The 20,180-nt window shown below is 37.2% G+C and overlaps 1 long non-coding RNA gene and 1 pseudogene across 1 annotated transcript in view; one reads left to right on the plus strand and one right to left on the minus strand.

Annotated features, from left to right (window-relative positions):
* LOC140234189 (uncharacterized) overlaps positions 1–20,180 on the plus strand; it is a 58,195-nt gene that overhangs the window by 26,471 nt on the left and 11,544 nt on the right. Inside the window, exon 2 of the long non-coding RNA XR_011901596.1 lies at positions 12,904–13,049. This is a non-coding gene — a long non-coding RNA (uncharacterized lncRNA). The remainder of the gene's footprint in view (positions 1–12,903; positions 13,050–20,180) is intronic.
* On the minus strand, positions 8,206–12,070 carry LOC140234102 (uncharacterized; annotated as a pseudogene).

The raw sequence follows: 20,180 nt of genomic DNA on the forward strand, positions 1-20,180 counted from the left end.
ACAGAAAATAAAATGACTGGAATGTACCCTTTTACTGTAGAAATGCCCAAAGACAATCGTGTTCCAGTCCATGTCCGGATGATAGAGAAATCTGGAAAAATGATGGCAGGACAACCAAGGTCAGACTGTATTGAGATTAAACCACCTGTTTCTTGATTGGGCCAAGCTTAATATCACTGACAGAGATACTGTTCTTTTACAAGAACCAGTTTTGAAAACATTGAAATACATTGTATCATTGATATTTTTTTTTTCAACATTTTTAATATTAGGTCAATAAACAACCTAACATGCAAAGGCTAGGCTGTCACATGGGATAAACAGGAGGCACAAGGCACAAAGTAAAAAAAAAAAATAAAATGAATAAATGTATACTTAGTAAGTGTGGCAGTATCCTATTGAAAGAGATGTTACAGGGTAATAGCTTAATAATCCTTTGCAATTAATACAAGAATGCTCAGCAATTACAGATTAATCACAAGAGATCAAAATTACATGCTTGTACAAATAAGCATAAGAAAGTAAAAATGTGTTGTGGTTCTAAAATATACGTTCTACATTGTATAGCAGTAATACAATTTTCTATCATTCTGGGTATTTTTTTTTCTTCCTTCTCCCCTTTGTAGCTCACTCTTTCTCGTTAACCATTTATAATCTTCATCTGCTTCCCTATACCTTGCTACAATCATGGAGGCAAATATGTTGTACAACAATGGCTACATTGCAGTTCCATGCTACAATGCACAGTACCTGTCTCCCTTCTGCACACTCACACACTCTCTCCTCCTCTCTTTTCTCCTTTTCTTCTCCCCTCCTTATTCCTATAAACTTATCTCCCTCTGCTCCTTCCTTTCAGTTCATTTATCACCTTTTTTCTCTCTTTTCCAGACTACACGTTTGTCTTTTTCATTTAAACAATAACAATAACAACAACAACAACAACAACAACAACAACAACAACAACAGCAACAACAACAACAACAGCAGCAGCAACAACAGCAACAACAACAACAACAACAACAACAACAACAACAGCAACAACAACAACAACAACCCATAAATGCTTATTATTAAAAGAAAAAAATCACAGTAGACCAGACCTAAAATTCATTTTTTTTCTTGGGTATGAGTAGTGTAATAATGAAAATAATGTAGGCAATAAAAAAACAAAACAAAAAGAAAATAGTGATAATAGTGATTATAATTTTTTTAAAGTGACATTGTGGCATTATGCTCATTAGAGTCTCACTGTCTATCTGTGATGTACATGTATTTAACACATTTTGTAATTTTCTTGTTTATAAAAACAGAATTTGGTGGTCATTGCAGAAAATAGGCCTACATGTTATTAAGGTTACTCTGCCCTGTTAACAATAGATAAGGAATTACATCAAGGTTCTTAGTGTTGCGGTACACATCCTCTGACATACAAATTTTTTATCTACTTTTTAGGTTCTATCATTTGGTGTGGACAGCAACCGGCTAGATACATGCATAATTACATGAGATACGTAGATTCATCCCAAATCTATGCATAATATAGCTTAAATGCATGCTGCTTCAATACCACTGTGCTTTGAATGTATAAATTATAGCATTTTTTTCATGACAAATGAGCAATGTTTCTTCTGATATATCTATTTTTGAAAGGATATTGCTTTTTTTGTGCAATCCCTCCTAATATGTGTTTTCCTTAACAGTGTCTTTTGCAGTCAGAGAAATGAAAAAGAGAAGCAAAAAACTTTTTGTATAAAATGAAAAAAAAAAAAAGCTGTTTTGGATGGTTCTCTACAAGTTTGTTCTCCTTATAAATTTATTTTCCCCAAGCTTTTTTCTTCTCAAGTGTCATCTGTTTGTTCGTCTCTCCTTTCCCTCTTCGTCCGTCGCTTTTCTGCTGCCGGAAATCCTCTGCCACCGCCCTGTCCCCTCCCTGGTTGATACCTTCCAATAAAATGTAATATTGCCACAGGCAATTAATTTGACTTTCATTAGCTGCAGGTTTGGAATTTTATTATTGAAAGGGATGGAATTTTTTATCCATTTCACGGGGGAGTGGATACAAATTTGCGCTTTTGCCGCATAAATAATGCTGCAGTTGTACGGACGGATCCGTTCACTGTGCTATGTCGTTTATTTTGCTCAGTTTCTCTTTGTATAACTGTATGCTTTTAGAAATTATTGATTTTCTCACAGGTTTTCTGAAAATGTGTTAAACACACGTACTGTATGCACACATAATATATGCCTTAAAACTGTCTTTTGAAAAACATGATATTGCATCATTTTCTCCATACTGCCTATTGAGAATTTACCTCAACTAGTAATTATAGACTATCAATAGATATGATTAGTATTGAACAGTGAAAGTATGATTTATATTTGATTCAGAATGTATTATGTGTTGAAGACTTTTTAGCAAATTTAGTTTGCCTATTAAGTAAAACAAAATATATGGATAATACCATGGCATATTAAATGTTGATATTGATATTTACGTAGATGAATATGTTGAGATGTATGATACACCTACATTGAGATCAGTTATGCCAAAATACCGCAGGTCTGTTATACAAGCATTGTACAAATTGTGTTTTAATTTTTATCAATATCAAGCATTATAAACATCCAAAGATCCACCTGGTTTCCACGAAAGTATACTTTAATATGATCTCCAGATACAGTAAGTAGCCCTCTCTAGTCATTGGCTGTGTAGAACAGAAGGTATATAATGCAAGAGGCCGTTGATTCCCAGCAATTTGATAGCCCTCCATGATGATATCAAAAGGCCGAGGAAAGTGCACTAGCATGAGGCAAGCTGCAGGATCTCCCATAGGTCTGCATGATTGAGGTCTTTAATTTGGAAGGAGGATTATAAGCTGTCAAGATGGATTCTATTGATTGATCGCCGGGGAGGTTGGGAATAATTCATGCTGACTTTGTCAACCTGTTTAAAGAGAATTGCTTGATATAGAAAACACACGGAACGTCTTGGCCAGTCATCTCGTGTACACATGTAGTGATGCGCTTTAGTGAGTTACAATGACAATAATCTCGTTGCGTCGTTGATTGCATTTCATTTATTTGTGGAAGCATGTGTCTCTTCCATGCAATGTAGATCTCAGATGATTACTAATGTAATTTGCTACACTCCATGTTCAAACAGAATAGTATTAAATGTTTTAAAGTACTGGTTGTTACAAAACAATGATATTTACAAGGGACAGGAAGGGAAGTTACATGTGAATACATAGACATACATGTAATATGAAATTACTGTGCTGCAGCAAGCGTGGGCAGAGCACATTCAATTACAGTGTATGTGGTAACATGTCTAATTTTCCCCTTTTTATCATGACTAAAATATTTGATGAATTTCTTTTCCCAATACTCTGCAGTTACTAAGAAAGCCTTCAAAACTAAATTGTAGTTCTAGATAGATATTGTACTTCATATTAATTGTGTATTAGCATGATCAAATAGAGCTCGCACCGTGCACCTGCACAGCTTTGTAGACTCCTTGTTATGGAAATAAAATAGCACCACCACCATTTAAGTTTTTATAGTTAAAGCCAGAATTCAAAATACCATTGACATGGCACATGAACAAGTAGCTGTTAGTTGTGAGAGATTTCATCATTCATAGTCATTGGGTGTATGATTGCTTGTGTTCTTCAAGAACAGTGATTTTCTTGCAAGACTCTTTGCATAATTCTCTGGGACCTGTGCCATTGGGTTACCGGTGTGTAAAGTTCTTGGAGGCAATGTAATAAAGTATATTATGCCCTGATATTACCTTCAACACCTGCTATTCATTGTGAGGGAGTAAGCCAAAAATAGTACATGGTAGACAGCTTATCCTCAAAAATGATGTTTTACCATGCTTATTTATTTAGTTTATGATGACAGTGATGACAACTTCATGCTTTAACCAGTGATATAGAAGCCTTTGTCTTTTTGCAGGAGGAGAAAAAAAAAAGCCTTTGTTCTCTCAAAAATTAAAGTTTGGGAGTTTAAAAACTAAAATTTTCCACTAGCTGCAACCACCTGTATTTTGTAAAAATTTTTCTTATTTTCTCCCACTTATAAGTTGAGATTGCCCATTTTAAATGGTCATTGACACACGACTGATTACACATCGTATGCAATTGACTACTTGTTGATGTCTATTCAAGTCCTTATTATATAGTGCAAATGCCAGTTCTGAAGTACTGATCATTTTGTTGTGAATTGGCAACACAAACTCTTTGAAGAAAAAAAAAAAGCATGTAATCCAATTTCATCCTCATTTTGCAGTAAAAACATTTTCATGTACACAGATGTATGTAAAATGGTGTCTTACCCATATATCATTTGCCTGAATGTCAAACAGATACAGTGTAGCAAGTACACAAAAACATGTAATACGATTTCATCCTCATTTTGCAGTAAAAACATTGTAAGTGGATAAGACCTGTGGTTTTGTGTCTTGTGTGTGAATATCAAACAAAATATGAACACCCACAGTTGCGTAAAATCTTGCTTTCATGTGCACTATAAGATATTGTAAGAAGAGCCTCACTAGTTACAGGTAGGTAATATAATGTCCCTTTAGAAGACACTGTTGAACCTCTTGATGGCCTAATGTCAGATTGTACTGTCAAACTATTAAGCTGACTGAGTTGTATAATGATGTTGCTATGTGTGAAGACGCTCCAGGGGCCCGTTGCATAAAAGTTACTATTATTGTAACTTTGCCGTCCAATGGTAACTACCATGGAATTCTTGAGTTTGATTGGCTAGTGAGTATTGTTGTCATGGTAGTTACCATTAGATTGCAAAGTTACCACAATAGGAAATGTTTATGCAACGGGCCCCAGTACGTGTTGTGAGAATGTAGGGCTTTTTACACTTGTGTTTCTTAACCCCGGACTTTCTCTGACCCAGGACTATCATTAGTCCCGTACCAATTTTTTCAGCTTTTTACACTCGCCAATTAGTCCCGTACTATCTCTTGTCCGGGGCTAAGGATAAAACTGACCTTTTTACACTCGTATTGCGTAGCCCCGGACTTTCCAAACCACATTAATATTCATAATTACGCTGTGTACTGTACACGTACACGCACGCACCGGCAGCACTTGATTACCTCGTTTCTGATTGGTCAGTGAGGGTCGGACTTCGTCTCCGTCGCTTAGCCCAGGATTATTTTTTCGTTCTGTTTACACTCACTTGCTTGGCACCGCAATTGCGGTGCTAACCCCTGCTATTTTGCAGGGCCAGATAGTACCGTACTATCGGTGGGGCTAGCCCACTTTGGCAAAAACGAGTGTAAACAGAAAGTGGGCTAAGGATAGTCCCGTACCAACGGTGGGGCTAAGGCCCCCCCCCCCTTAGCCTTAGCCCCACCGTTGGTCCGGGGCTAAGCAAAAATTTACAAGTGTAAAAAGCCCTTGTGACTGTCAATTAAACTGGATATACTGGCTGCTTTCTGCTTCTCGATATGGAATTCAACCATTAAAGATAAAACAATCTTTAATACTAGATATACGAAACTGGATATACGAAGTGTACATGCTGATAAACCATGAATTGCGGTATCTTTGTAAATTCTAACAGTACTTAGTAACTGTCTATGGGACATGTAGTAAATCTGCCTTTCATAGATTTTCACACACTGATTTTCACCATTTTGAAGAATTTAGCATTTATTTTTTACCGTAATTTTTTTGTTATACGGTATCTTTGTACAGTATTCATCGCATAATCGGGCATCTGATAATCGGGAACCTCGCTTAAATGACATACGCTTCCCAGAAACATTTCCAATGCACGTTATTTTCACTGGATAATCGGGCGGGGACCTCTGATAAACGGGACAATTTTTCTTCAAGTGATCTTTGATTTTGTTGATATTTTACACAAAAAATCTACCAAAATACCACAACAATATTTCAAAGATTCCCTATCAGTTGTCGTTTACATCAAACTTACAAAGCAAGCTTCGGACTGGTGCGTTTTGACCTCCGTCCATCCAGTACACGTACATTTCAGCTCGCTGCCCGCCTTCGCTTTTCTGTACATGTGTATATATGGCGAGCTAGATCGCTACAACACCAGCCAGCCGGCAGCGTCGCGAAAATGTGTCTAAATCATTCTACAGCGCAGCGGTGTGACCTTGAAATGGTCTCTCGTGCCGTGTTCGAGGACTGGTTTTCGATCTGCGATATTTCACTTCATGTGCATGATATCAAACCAGGTTTTTTTGCAGATGATCAGCGAAATTCTGAATTTTTCAGAAATCATAATATCAAGTAGAAAAGACTGCGATAACATTTTATAATTTCACATCAAAAATCGTGTTGAAAAAAAAATAATTCAATTCAAAATCATCCGGTAAATTTCACTTTTCTAGACAATGAGTTAATAAAAAATCATCACGAAATGGGGGTAAATGTATCAATCAATCGAAAAATGTAACTCTTTATGGGTCATTTCGTGTAGATGGGTCAGGATCCAGCAAAATCTAGAGCAACTACACTGTCAACTAGCCCTAATGAAGACAATCCGATTTCCTTGTGCTGTGATTGGTCGATTACCGTCTGCATGCTGCCATGAATGACGTCATAGTGAATCTCCACTTACGGCTTCTGCTTTTGCCGGGCCCGACGTAAAACTAACTGTTTATAGACTAACATCAAACCATTTTGAAGTTGATTTGAACACTTATTATCACATTTCAGTATGTATCTCGTCTTTTGATGAGTCCAATCGATCAAAATAAATGAAGGAATCGACAGAAGAATGTGAATATATACAGAGTGCAAACACGAACCCGTCAGTGTAGTCCCAAGTATTCGTTTTGCAGTGTTGCGACTGCAGCAAAAACGGTAACTGCACCGAACACTCGCTGCGGTGAACCACAGAAGCAGGTATTTCCGTAAGAAGTATCACGTGTATATCTATACGTGCCTATGATTGTTATGAACTAGTAGTAGTACACTGTAGTAAGTAGCTATAGTAGTAGTAGTAGCACTAATAGTAGTACTAGTACACTGTAGTAGCTATAGTAGTAGTGGACTACTAGTACATTAGTAGACCTAGTACTAGTACACTTGTAATACCATACCAGTAGTGCCAGCAGCAGCAGCAGCCAGTGGTAGTACTAGTCCAGCATAGGTGTACTTGTATTTCTCTGGACACTTGTGTGAATGGGTGCATTGGTCATTGTAGTGTCCAGATGACAAGACGGTACATAGGCTGTGGTAACTAATCACTGATGGGACTCAGAGAATGACGATAGTCAAAGCAAGCTGGCTTCCTTGCGGATCTGTTATGTTCTTAGATATTTAAATACAATGTATATATCTTTCATATTTTATCATTATTATTATTATTATTTTTTACATTTCATCTTTTGTCTCTGGTGGATGGAAGCAAGCTGCTAGCAAGACAAGAGAACAAAAGCTGAAAATCTACTATGGATTGTACAGATTGATGTACATGTATGTGTACTCGAGCCTTTTTATCAAAACAGAAAAAAGTAATCATCAGTGTAGCATTCATTAATTTGCACTGATTTGAAATCCACATTCAAATTCCACAAGACACGACTTTCACACTCTTGCTTGTTTTCCCCTCCTTAAACTGGACATCTCTCTCTCTTTCTCTCTCCTCTACCCAGTTTCCACAACGCTCTTCAGTTATTCTGCATTATCTTTTCAACTACTTCGCAGTATAGGATGACAGGAAAAAACTTTTCATTATCATATGGATTACCCTAAAGTTCATAACAAACTAACAAAATATTGTAAACATTATTGCTCTTTGTTAAACAGGATGTGATGCAAAAAAACAAACAAAACAAAAACATTTCTGTTGGTAAGGTTGGTTGTTTACATCTTTTAAGGCACATGTACCACTAGTACTACATGTATTTGGCAAGAACAGCATATATATATGCTATATATATATATATATATATATATATATATATATATATATATATATATATATATATATATATATTGTCGCTGGGGCGACAAGACCACTTATCTACAAAATGTCAAAGGTTCAGGAGAGCCAAAAAACATGGCGGCCAAAGCACTGTAGCGAATGGGATAGCCTTTCCTTTGACATGCCGTGGTGGCTTCATTTTTGGAGTAAGACAGTTGGGATTTGGACAGGACATCACTTAACCCATTATTTGACCATTAATCCAAAAAAGTCATTTTCACCAAAATTGAAGATACAAGGTCTTGTCACCCCAGCGACGGACTATTATACAGTATATGAAAGATGGCGAAGTAGAGTAGTAATGCATTTCAGTCCAACAGCGCTATTTATTCAGGCTGAATTTTCGAAGAATACATGAATGTCTTCCTCAGGGTTCACAATAACAATTATGAAAATAAACAAAATGAATATTTCCTTTAAAGTGGTAGTCATGGGGAATGCTTATGGCAATGCCCGAGTGTGGTATCTGAGTAGAGGCATTGTGCGTTTCTTATGAGCATGCTGACTTGCAGTCAAGATCAATTTGTATTATTATGATGTAATAATGATAGCAACCACATGAATTTGTACATGCTTAACCAATCAGATCATCAACGCATGTAAGTGTATCATACATAAGTGGCAGTCATAGGAATGATTGTGACAACACGCGTATTTCTCAGTGTAATAACTCAGCTGTATATAACTCACATTTTCATAGACCGAGGTATCTGATGTCCAACATTTCGTTATTCCAGTTCTCTCCCAATCTTATACGTGTCTTTAAAAATGTTGGCTGCATGCCTGGTATCTATTATACATACAATATAATACCATACCAAGGAGGCTTAGTACCTCCTTTGTCATACACAGCTACTTTCAGTGATACACCTGTATTTGTACTTTCCTTTTCACATACATAAAAGCTTTGTAAGAGAATGATTACTGTAAAAGTGGAAATTTTCGCATTGTTGAAATTTTCGTGCATATCGCGCAACCAAAAAACTAGCGCGAAAATAAAAGTATGTGGATATTTTTGCTTGCCATATATTCCTGTGTGGGATGTCTTGATTCCGTGGAATTAAAATCACGCGAAACTCTTCTTACCCGGCCAAGCGCGAAAATATCCACTGTTACAGTATGTGGAACTTCAAATTTGATGAGGGTAGGTATTTGGTCACATTCTGCCCATCAAAACTTTAGTTTGCCACACAAACCTAGGGCAAATAACATAATTCATAAATGTATAAACTACAATACAGGCTTTAAACGAGAAAGCTAAAACAAAGAATCAGTATACTAGTAGTATGCAGAGGTAGGATTGCTCTTAGATGAATACATGTTCATTATTCACACACATTCTTCACACACTGCATTAGACAAAATAACTTATCAAAACTGACTGACACATCTTCACAGTGGCGGATCCAGGGAGGACCGCAACCGGCGCACACCCCCCCCCCCCCCTTAATTTTTTGTTGAAACAAAAGAAATAAAAAGAAGTTTCTGTAAACAGGTATAAATGCACATATGCTTGGTTTGTGCAACTTTGATCACAATGCAAGCAAGGCTATACCATTTTCAGACAAATCTGCAGTGTCTAGATTTTACATTGTCACTATCACTACCTTCACTTTCCATAATTACATGTACATGGTTATCTAAATTTGTAAAATTCCTGCATGTACAACCAGGACCACAATTTTGCCCCTGTTTTTTACATTTGCACTGCTTATTCACACACTTATTTTTCTTACATCAACATTGTCTTGTTAAATATGCAACATTATTTCTTCTTTGTTCAATGTCTCTTGTAAATCCCAAAAAAGTCCTGAGTTTTTCCTGAATAACTGAAAAGCAGCCATATTGAGTGATGTCTGGATACATGAATAGTGGGACATGTCTGGGGCATTTGCCCAGACAGTTCTCACCCAGCATGATTACAACCTGTGAAACCTAAGAGCAGAATGAGGGGGCAGCAGTTGATCTTCATGAGCATTCTACTGACTTGGGGATACACCTTGAGTGTTATACTGACCAAACAAAATGGGTTTAACTAGAATAATAATTTACAGATGCAATCCTGTACAGCATTCAATTTACCAGTTCCTGCGGGAGGGTCATACAAACAAGCTGTAATGGAGCATTTCCGGCATGTTCCATCTCTTGAGCACTCTTGGCGTTGAGCAAGAGCTGACTGGGTTGGTATCCCTGCAGTGACTGGGTTGGTATCCATGCAGTGGCTGGCTTGGTGGGGCATTGTTGGCTTGGGGCAGGGGAGATGGTGTTTGGTTGGTGTCTTCATACACCTTTGGCAAGAAGCTGCTTTTGTGGCACATATCTGGTAAGGGGTTGGTGCTGAAAGGCAAATCAGAGTTTAAAAAATATTCTTCAAGAAGAACTACAATTACATGACAGCCAGAGAAGGATTACAGTCATTCAAGCTACTGCCCACAATTCATTTGACTACTCTTAAAATGTGTACAATTAAATTTCATGACTTAACGTTCAGTGGCATCTTAAATAAGAACATTACACTTTTTCTATTGCTCAATAATCATTAACAAAAATTTACAATACAACTGTACCAACTAAAATTTCAATTTATTAATCCCTGTTTGAGGAACTTGAGTGCAAGTTGAAAAGAGCAAGAATTATAATTTACAGATGCAATCCTGTATCCAATTTACCAGTTCCTGCGGGAGGGTCACACGCTTGGATGTTCTGTCTCTTGAGCACTCTTGGCGTAGAGCAGGAGCTGACTGGGTTGGTGTCCCCGCAGTGGCTGGCTTGGTGGGGCATTGTTGGCTTGGGGCAGGAGATGGTGTTTGGTTGGTGTCTTCATACACCTTTGGCAAGAAGCTGCTTTTGTGGCACACATCTCGCAAGGGGTTGGTGCTGAAAGGTTAATTCAGAGTTCAAAAAATATATATACTTTGAGAAGGACTACAGTACAATTCAATTACACAACAATTATAATTATTCTAAATATTTGTCAGGAATGAAACTAATTGCAAAAATGTATACAACTGGAATTTATACAGTTCAATTCCAATGGCATTTATAAAGGAGAGCATTGTCTTTCTATTGTTCAAAGATCATTATAGAAATTTTACAAAGAGGCAAAAGAAAAAAGTGAAATAGCAACAATTGAGATGAAAATAAAATGACATTTGGCATGAACGTAGTATACGAAACATGCATTTGTCAAGTCTATTAAAACACAGTGGAACCAGAAGTAAATAATATTTCATTTGTCACAAAAACATTGGTACATCACCCCATTGTATTCAAATTGTCAAAATGCTAATGCTACGACTGTGATAGTATGACTAGTATGAGGTGGTACATTATTATGATTGTACATATTCCCATACCATGTATTTTGAATTCATCAAACTATAGAATGTAGAACTTAACTGTTAGTTCTATTAAAAATAATGATAATAATGATAATAAAATAGTGCAGGGTCTATGCCAAATACAACAAGGGAAATTGACTGATGTCATGTACATTTTACTAGTAGATCGTACTCTGTCATGATCTATATCGATCTCTGTACTTTTAGTTCTAACCAGTACTAAGTAGCGCTAGCTGTGATACGATACCGTGGACGACTGTTTTACAGAACAGGACATCTAATTGTACATACGGGACTACGGCCAGTGCGTGCGCGATCAAAACTTGCCACTGCAGAGACAAAATCGAGTCCGGAATTCTCGTTAACGTGAAGGTCACGTGACCCTACATGCATACAGATGGCATCGCAAAACCAATATTTTCGGAAATTTGCTTCGACTTTGGGTGCAATTTTGATCACTTCGTTTATTTTTGAGCCAAAATGAGGCTGGTATCAAAATTTCCGCTAGAATCTCATCTATTCAAATAACTGATTAAAATAACCATAGGAGTTGTAGATGGGTCAGGATCCAGCAATATATCAGTGCATGTCAAAATCAGATTCTATCGCAAGCAGCTTCTTATATCCATTGTATCTCCCTCAAAAAGTGTCAAATTCGGCTAAAAAAAGTATGGAATTAATCGTCTTTTATTGGACTGCAAGACTTACCCGGTCACGGCTCCGGAAACAGGTTCATGGCAACGTAATAACGAGCGATGTTGGGGATATACATTTTGCGTCGACGAAAAGCCTCGTCGCCAGACACATGCGCAGAATTCCTGCGCGTGGAATAAATTCGGTGGATTTGCTCATTAGCATACGACGCTGCGGACTGACTGACACATGTACAGTGCAGTGATCGCGGCAAGTAAACAATCAAGCCGTGATGATTGAATGATTGAAGGACTTTTCATTGACATTCCCACATCAGTTCTGGGTAATCATTTCCCATGGTTGTGGATATATGTATTTATACAGAACGCCCTACGTGTCCAAGAATTCTACGAATGTTTAAGAAAGTGCTAGCTTTCAATCCACATATTTTGTGTTTGAAGAGAGGTGACAGAAGAAGAACCCGGTTGCGATTACTCTACATCATTGCGAGAATGCAGGGACAGCTAGAGGGTCGCGCCGAGGGGTAGTGTGGTTGTGTATTCATGTACATGTACAGTACGTCAGTATGCATGTGTGTGTGTGTGTGTGTGTGTGTGCACTACATAATGTACATGTCGTATGCCGTTAGTGTATGGTGAGTGCTCATCGCGAAATCGGGCACCCCGCTTAAAGGGGCCGTGTTTGCTACTCCCAACCTGTCCCGATTATGCGATGAATACTGTATTCACGTACACATCAGAGACTATGGTACAAATGTACAATGTACACATTCTAGGGCCACGCTTCTCAGATTTTACTCTTGAGCAATGCCTTTAAAATCACCGACCATACCAGTCCACAGCATTTGTTTGGTCACTTCCCCTTCTTCTCTATACATTATTACAGTGTCTTTTCATTAATTCTATTACTTATGCAGGTACATAGCAAGGACTTAAATACACAGACAGGGACCATTGGTGCATAGTGGACTGAAGGCTGTACAGTGGGATACTTATCTACAAAAGGTTACTGGTAGACAAGGCCCATAGACACACCACAGAGCAGGGGAGCTTTGCATTCAAAGTATGTTAACGCTACCTTTTCTACAGGCCATACACTTCTAATATCAGTTTGCTGTTTATGTGCAGTGTACATTTGTTTCACACAAAAAAAAAAAAGAAAAAAAGAATGATGTTTTGACTACAGTGGAGCTTGATAGGCTTGTACTGTATATTTTGTAGGATGGGACTAGTATTAAAGACTGTTTTATCTTTAATGGTCAACCATTCCATATCGAGAAGCAGAAAGCAGCCACATGCATGTAAAATCTTTTGAGTATTTTAAATCCCTTGGTAAAATCCCAAATACACCCCCAGTCTATTTCAAGGAGCCCGCAGTGACACTTAGTTGAGTGAATAACTCTTTAGTGGAACATTAACAGGAGATTGTAATTTGTATGTTTGTAAAGGAACATTAAAGACATCCTACGTTGTGTTAAAGGTGCTTGAAGCACAATGTACCCCAAAGAAATAGACAGTATGGTTGCTTCCTCATTCTTCTCTTTTTTTGTGTGTGCTAAAATGAGCCATTACTGAATGTGACTTGATTTATATTCTTATGGATAATTTGATGTACCTGTGTCTTATCAGAGAGGAGGGAATGTAGTTTGTCCAATTTCACAGCAAAGAAGAAGAGAAAGAAGCAAAAAGTAGGTTATTACCCATGACTAAAACCAAGAAAGGATTTTGTAGCATTTTGTTTATATGATTTTAAGCCAGAGCAGTTAGCAGTGACCACAGGGGATAAATTTAGAAATGTTGCGGTTGGTATCGCCATGAGAGATATGTTGGGCTCCCAAGCAGCAGCCGTCCAAACCTCTGCACATCCATCATGGTCGCACCGACTCGTCTTGTGGTCTCGCGTGGTCTCCCGTGTCACGCTGGAGCACTCAAATACCATTCATGTTTGTTCACCTCCTCGAGACGGCCGCACTCCAGCGTACACTTGTGTGTTCTCTGGAGGAGCTACACGCTTTGGCACACGCTGCTGACGCGAGGAGGACTGTCCCGTATGGAAGTGCTCCCAGATGGGTGGGGTCTGGTTGGGGTGTAGGGGTGGGGTATGATGAAGGGGTAAAGATGGAAGTGGATAGGTAGAAGTTTAAGAGTGATGTAGATTGGAGTGTGTACACGGGGAGGGGCTGGTAGAGCAGTAGGGTTGACGTGGATTTGATGTAGTTTGGGTAAAGACAGAGCAGGTTGATTGGGCTCTGCAGCTGATTTTCATGTTTCAGGATGATTTAGGTCGGGGTAAGTTTGATCAAGGAGTTGTAGCTCCCTGTTTGGATGATGCTTGGAAATGGATGGGATGAGGTTTTGGGTAAGATTTTGATAGGGTATGCGAGAGGCAAGTTAGCACCCAGGAGAAAGTAGGTTGGATGTGGTTATGGAGTTATCGTATTCACTGCCGATGAGACATACTGTTTTTAACCCATTGAGGACTAGCTGATTTTGCGGTACTCACGCTTCCCATCCAGACACCTACCCGAGTGTACTTGGCACTAGTCTTCAAAGGGTTAACGAAAGTAAAGCACGAAATGCAGGGTGTGGTCTAAATGCAACCTCAACCAAATCATGGTCTTTCCAATCCAGCGAATCACCTGCATAACCAACATGCAGAGTTTATAGCATGCTATCAGACTATATCATGTGCCAATGAGCAACTCTGTGACATCCAATTAATTAGTCAATGTTGCAGACAATGCTATGTTCCGCAATCAAGTGGCAACTTGTGTTTTTTTTTTTTGGTTTTTTTTTTTTTTTTGTCATCAGCTACACATGTACATGTACTAAATCGATGTGGTGTCCATGCCAATTTTGAGGAAATTACACAGCACAGCATGAAAAATACATCTTGCATCTGATTGGCTGAGAGCAAACTTGTCGTACAGAATGCTTCATGAAATGCCTCCCTGATCTCTGTGTATTAAAGTACTCACATCCAAAGAATCTTGACTGGAGGGATCGTTACCGATGGTATTATATGCTTCAATGCTCACATTCGCCGACCGCTGCTTTATATAGTGTTTGAATGTATGCCGGTGGGCAGCAAAAAAGTCGGACCACCCCGAATCCCATGAATCAATGAACTTGCACTGATAATCACTGTGCTGGCAGTATTGTGGTGTACTCTTACGTAACCTTCTACAGCTTTGAGCTTTGACCACCTAACTTACACCACAAGTACATAACCTAAAAATGCTGGTCAAGTTCGAATATGGGCGAAGTCAGACAAGTTGAAAGGTCAAATGGTCAATGAACTTTAAAAAACACATGCATGTTTGAAAGCATGTTTGTTCTAAACACTTTCAGAGTGTTTTAATGTGGCATATATTGGTATTCTCAATTGTCTACCTGTAAGGTAAATCAAAAGCGTGCATAAGAAACCCCTGGGAAACTATGTGTGGGTCAACAGTAGCTGTGATTCTTTCACATAATCATAAAGAAAATATTTTTAAGAAGTGTGCAATGTGTCAGGTTAGTCTGATAATCCCTCCACAAACGTTGTAGTGTTTTAAATCCCTTCTTTGTTCTACACACAGTGATGATTAAACTCAGCACACGTGAATAGACCCTTTTCTTGAAAGCTCTTTTCTTCTGAAGTAGCATTCATAGTTTCCATCATTCCATTTTTGTGGTTTAGGAACATTCAAATTTGCGAAATTTGACCACAAAAAAAACAAAAAAAAACTGCAGAAACCTTTTTTTTTTGGGGGGGGGGGAGGAGAATGTAATACCGATCACATTTTGTGCAGGAATAGAAATAGGAAAATGATGATCTGTTGGCCTGCGGAGGTAAAACAGAGAGATGTACCATGTGTGATAACATTCTTTCTGCAATGATTTATCACCCATTGATACAAGTCGTAATGATGATCAAACAACAAATTTTCATTGCTCTTATGTAGCAACGTGCAATATATATTCCAGCAATTAATTCAAAATACTTCTGGAAAACAGTAGTACATTGTCAATGCATATTGAAGCATCTATTTGTGAGGGAGTGCCTACAAATGCTAATCAAATAAACAAGAAAGAAAATAGTCGTGGTTGATCTTTGCCATCAAATTCCCAGTGGTGCGGCAGAATACACAGTATGAGTTGATGATGACATAAATTATTGCGGTTCGTGGCATTCATCAAGCACGTCCCATACTGTTCAGTGTATGTTATTGGCAGTGTACAATGTATTCAATATTAAACCTGTTTTCCATGCAAACATGATTATGATACGTACTGTGTATCAATCAATAATCAAATAGTGAAAGGCATGATATATGTGAAGATTCGGTTTTTTCATTAGTGCATGGTTCTATTAACAGACTTTGGTAGTCCATACATTGTGTATATTGTACCTTCCAGTGGTACAATGTACGAAGCTTAATATCCTGAAAGATATTCTCTGAACATAAAATCTTTGATATCACATCCAAAAAGCAGTTTTGATCTTGTAAGTTACATTGTAAATATCTTAACAAAGATATTATTTAAAGGGGAAGGCTAGTAACTGATCAGTGGGAATCAGTGGAAATGCTGGGAGATGATCGTTCCAATCCTTATGGGATTCATTCAAGAGTTCATTGTATATCTATTGTTGTGTGAAAATGATTTGCTTATGAATGGTCTCATATTCAAGTAATGTGCAGTTTAATGCTTCCAGGTTAGCGTCCCTGGTCAGTGACGGGGCATTAATCTGCACATTACTTGAATATGAGATCGTTCTGAAGCAAATCATTTTCACACAACAATAGATATACAATGAACTCTTAAATGAATCCCATAAGGATTTGAACAATCATCTCCCAGCATTTCCACTGATTCCCACTGATCAGTTACTAGCCTTCCCCTTTAAACCATCAAAGCTTGCTTTATAAACTTGTCGTTAGTTGTGATATCGTAATGATGTTTCTTTCATGTAAGCCTTTTGTTGTTCAAATTATTTATTTCAGTTCAAGAATTTTCTAAAGCCTCTTTTTATGCTATGAAAATTTATGACTGAGTCTTATATGTTAGGCAACACATATTAAATGATTAAAGTTGACATCCCTGTCTCCATTAGGCAAATTCCTTTTTTTTTTTTCTTTTTTTTTTTTTGGTCTGATTTTGTGCAGATTGAATGAGTTTAGTATGTTCTGTCTTAGATCTTTCTCCTGTGCAGGATACTGAGTAGAATTCAGAGTTACATATTTGAAGGACAAGGCGTGATTTCTGTTGGCAAAATTTTCTATAATACTTGGTGTTGGACATTGTCAGTTTTATTGTGGACATTGTCAGTTTTATTGTCATAGTTTTGTTACAGAACCTGTGATGTTATGAATTAAAGGAGATTGAAGTCCTTTGCTCTCCAAAATGGATTTTAATGAGAAAAATGTAAGTCTGCAATGTATCAGCAGAAGCAAAAAGTATTCTAATATGGTCAGTTTTACGGTAAAGGGTGTAACTTTCAATTTTTAGCCTTTTGGCCCACCCTGAACACATAGATTTACAGATCTCAAAGATTTTTTTTCCCATGTGAGTCACCTTATGAGTAGCCACCTTGGGTAGCATAGTCAGGTCCAGGTATTGATGCGTTTTGTTTTGACAGTCACATATGTACCCTAAAAATGACTATTTTGTTGCATTGAAATTTATATAACATTTTTGAAATGTTAATAATTTTCTACAGCAACTGCAGAGATCTAATTTTTTATGTTAAAAGCGTAGTTGTATGGTCAATTGAAATGACCAAATTAGTTTGGTTTGTATCTGGCCCTTTATTTTAGAATACTATGACTTCAAATTTGAGGTTTCGGAGGCTTCATTTTCCGTTAACAATTGTTTACAAACTTTGATGGACAGTAATGATCAGTGGATGTGTTTTGGTTACTTTCTTTTATGCTGAAAATAGTAAGGTACAGCTAAACTTTAGACTTACATCAAAGTTTACTTGATTCTAGGGCTATTTGAAATTTTGTGATAATTTTATTCCATCAAGTGAAATTTCCGTTAGCAGTTTTGAAGCCTCCGAAACAAAGTGTTTAGTCAAATAATATGAATATAGATAAGAGAAGCGACCTAATCTATATGTCAAAATGTAGGATATGGGGCCCTAACCTAATAGACCAAAAATAGTTAAGATCCGCCAAACTCTCTGAAAATAGGAGACAATACAAATTTTCCGTTAACACGTGAAGCCTCCGAGACGCATGAAGCCTCCGAAACAGCAAAAACATCTAATTTGACATTTCTGATAAATTCTTTGAGTGTCTGCCCCAAATTATGCCATGAAATCATCAACAGACATGGACAGACAACAAAAATAATAAAAACATTATGATACTGCAATAATTTTTTGAGCTAATACACTTTATAGAGAAAAAGTGGTTTCGGAGGCTTCAAAAGGATGTTAACACTGCATTTTTGTGATTTTCTCTGGACAAAATCAAATTAGATTTATTGTTCACCCACCCAATGATCGCTTATGACATATCTAAAGATATTTAATCACATTCAGTTTTCTGGCTGCTTTGTTGACTCACCAATATAGATTTACTATACGATTTACCTATTTTTCTTAAACAGTGCAGACGTGTCACACATAACTCACCTTTTCATTCAGCAATAAAATATTAGCAGATGAGGATGTCGCCCCACAAATATGTTTAAACAGTGTATATCAACTAAAAAAGACACAATTTACCCATCACTTTCTACATAACATACATGATTTTCATAAAAACATAAGGCATACCAGATTAATTTTCCAGATGTTTCGGAGGCTTCATTTTATGTTAACAGCATGTAAATGGAATGTTTTGATTACAATTTTGTAATTCTAAGTCTATCAAATAACTGTTTGGACTGAATGAGACTTAATGATTCCTCAAGCAAGGTGTAGATAGTTGTTTAAATGTATGAAAAGCATTTATTTTGTAGGTTTCCTTTTGAAACAATGGAACAGGCTAGATATTGTGAGTAATGAAAGTGACTTCCAGCTTGCGTGCATGCCCACATCATGCAACAGTAGTGCAACAAAGCAAGTAGTTGTGGATACATCAATGTTCTTAAGTTGGATAACTCATTTTTACTCTTGAGAGAAGTTGAAGTGTTGTGACCATATTTGTATCACTCTTTTGACTGGTTAGACTTTGATAATGAAGACCAAACAATTACTTGATTATTTAGTGTTAAATACACTTTTTTCTTTTTTTTTTAAAGAACTGAACACTATTCCTGTCCTGAAGATTCAAGGACTTTAATAGATGGTTATTCAAGAGGGAAGCATACACTTAACTAAGAAATATATTACTTTTGAATTTAAGGTTGTATCTTTTATGCATGATCCAGAGCAAATGGTGGAAAATACTTTTTGGATTTTTACACTTTCGACTCACTATCATCTGAGTGTAATAGTTTCGAAACACAATCTTTTACATGTCCATTTATAACCCATTGACATATCCATTCCATTGTTACTCACATGGCATTTGTTTTTGCCATACTAAAATCTTGACTTTTTCAGCTTTCCATTTCTTAACAGTTCTTTGGCTTTCATTTCCAATACTTATTTGGAGGAAAATAATTAATCAATAAATTTGTGATTGGATTTGAAAATAGCTATAAACATCTTGCAGATTATCATTTCTGTGGTGTGACTTGGATCACAGGGTACTGTTTTGGAATTTTGACATTTGATTACTTCATTCAGACAGGTTTTCATATCAATCTGTATGTCAGATCTGAGGCATGCAAGGTGCAACACAATCTTGATACTATACCCTATTTTCCATACTTTATCATGCTGGCAGTGACCACTTGACTATTTTTGATTAAACAAAATGTAACTTGTGTTACGAAACATCTCTTCGCATACATGTGTGAGACTCTATGACATGTTTGCGGATGTAGTTCTCAGTGCAGTAAATGGACAGTAATGGTTGGGATAGGATTGTTTATAAATGACATCTAGACCTCTACTTATAAATAGCCTGTTGCCATGGGGTACATGTAGTTTACATGGGTGGGTGACTGGAGAAGTTATGTTCATGAAGAACAATATTGAAATGATTGAAATCTTTATAATCTGTTTAGTCCTGGCTTTTCTGGAAAAAGTTACAAGCCCCTAACTATTTTGAAATTCAAAGGTTTAAACTGTAGTCTGTGGGTTTATATACTA

The sequence above is a fragment of the Diadema setosum genome, chromosome 10 (assembly GCF_964275005.1).
Source record: "Diadema setosum chromosome 10, eeDiaSeto1, whole genome shotgun sequence".
Classification (NCBI taxonomy): domain Eukaryota; kingdom Metazoa; phylum Echinodermata; class Echinoidea; order Diadematoida; family Diadematidae; genus Diadema; species Diadema setosum.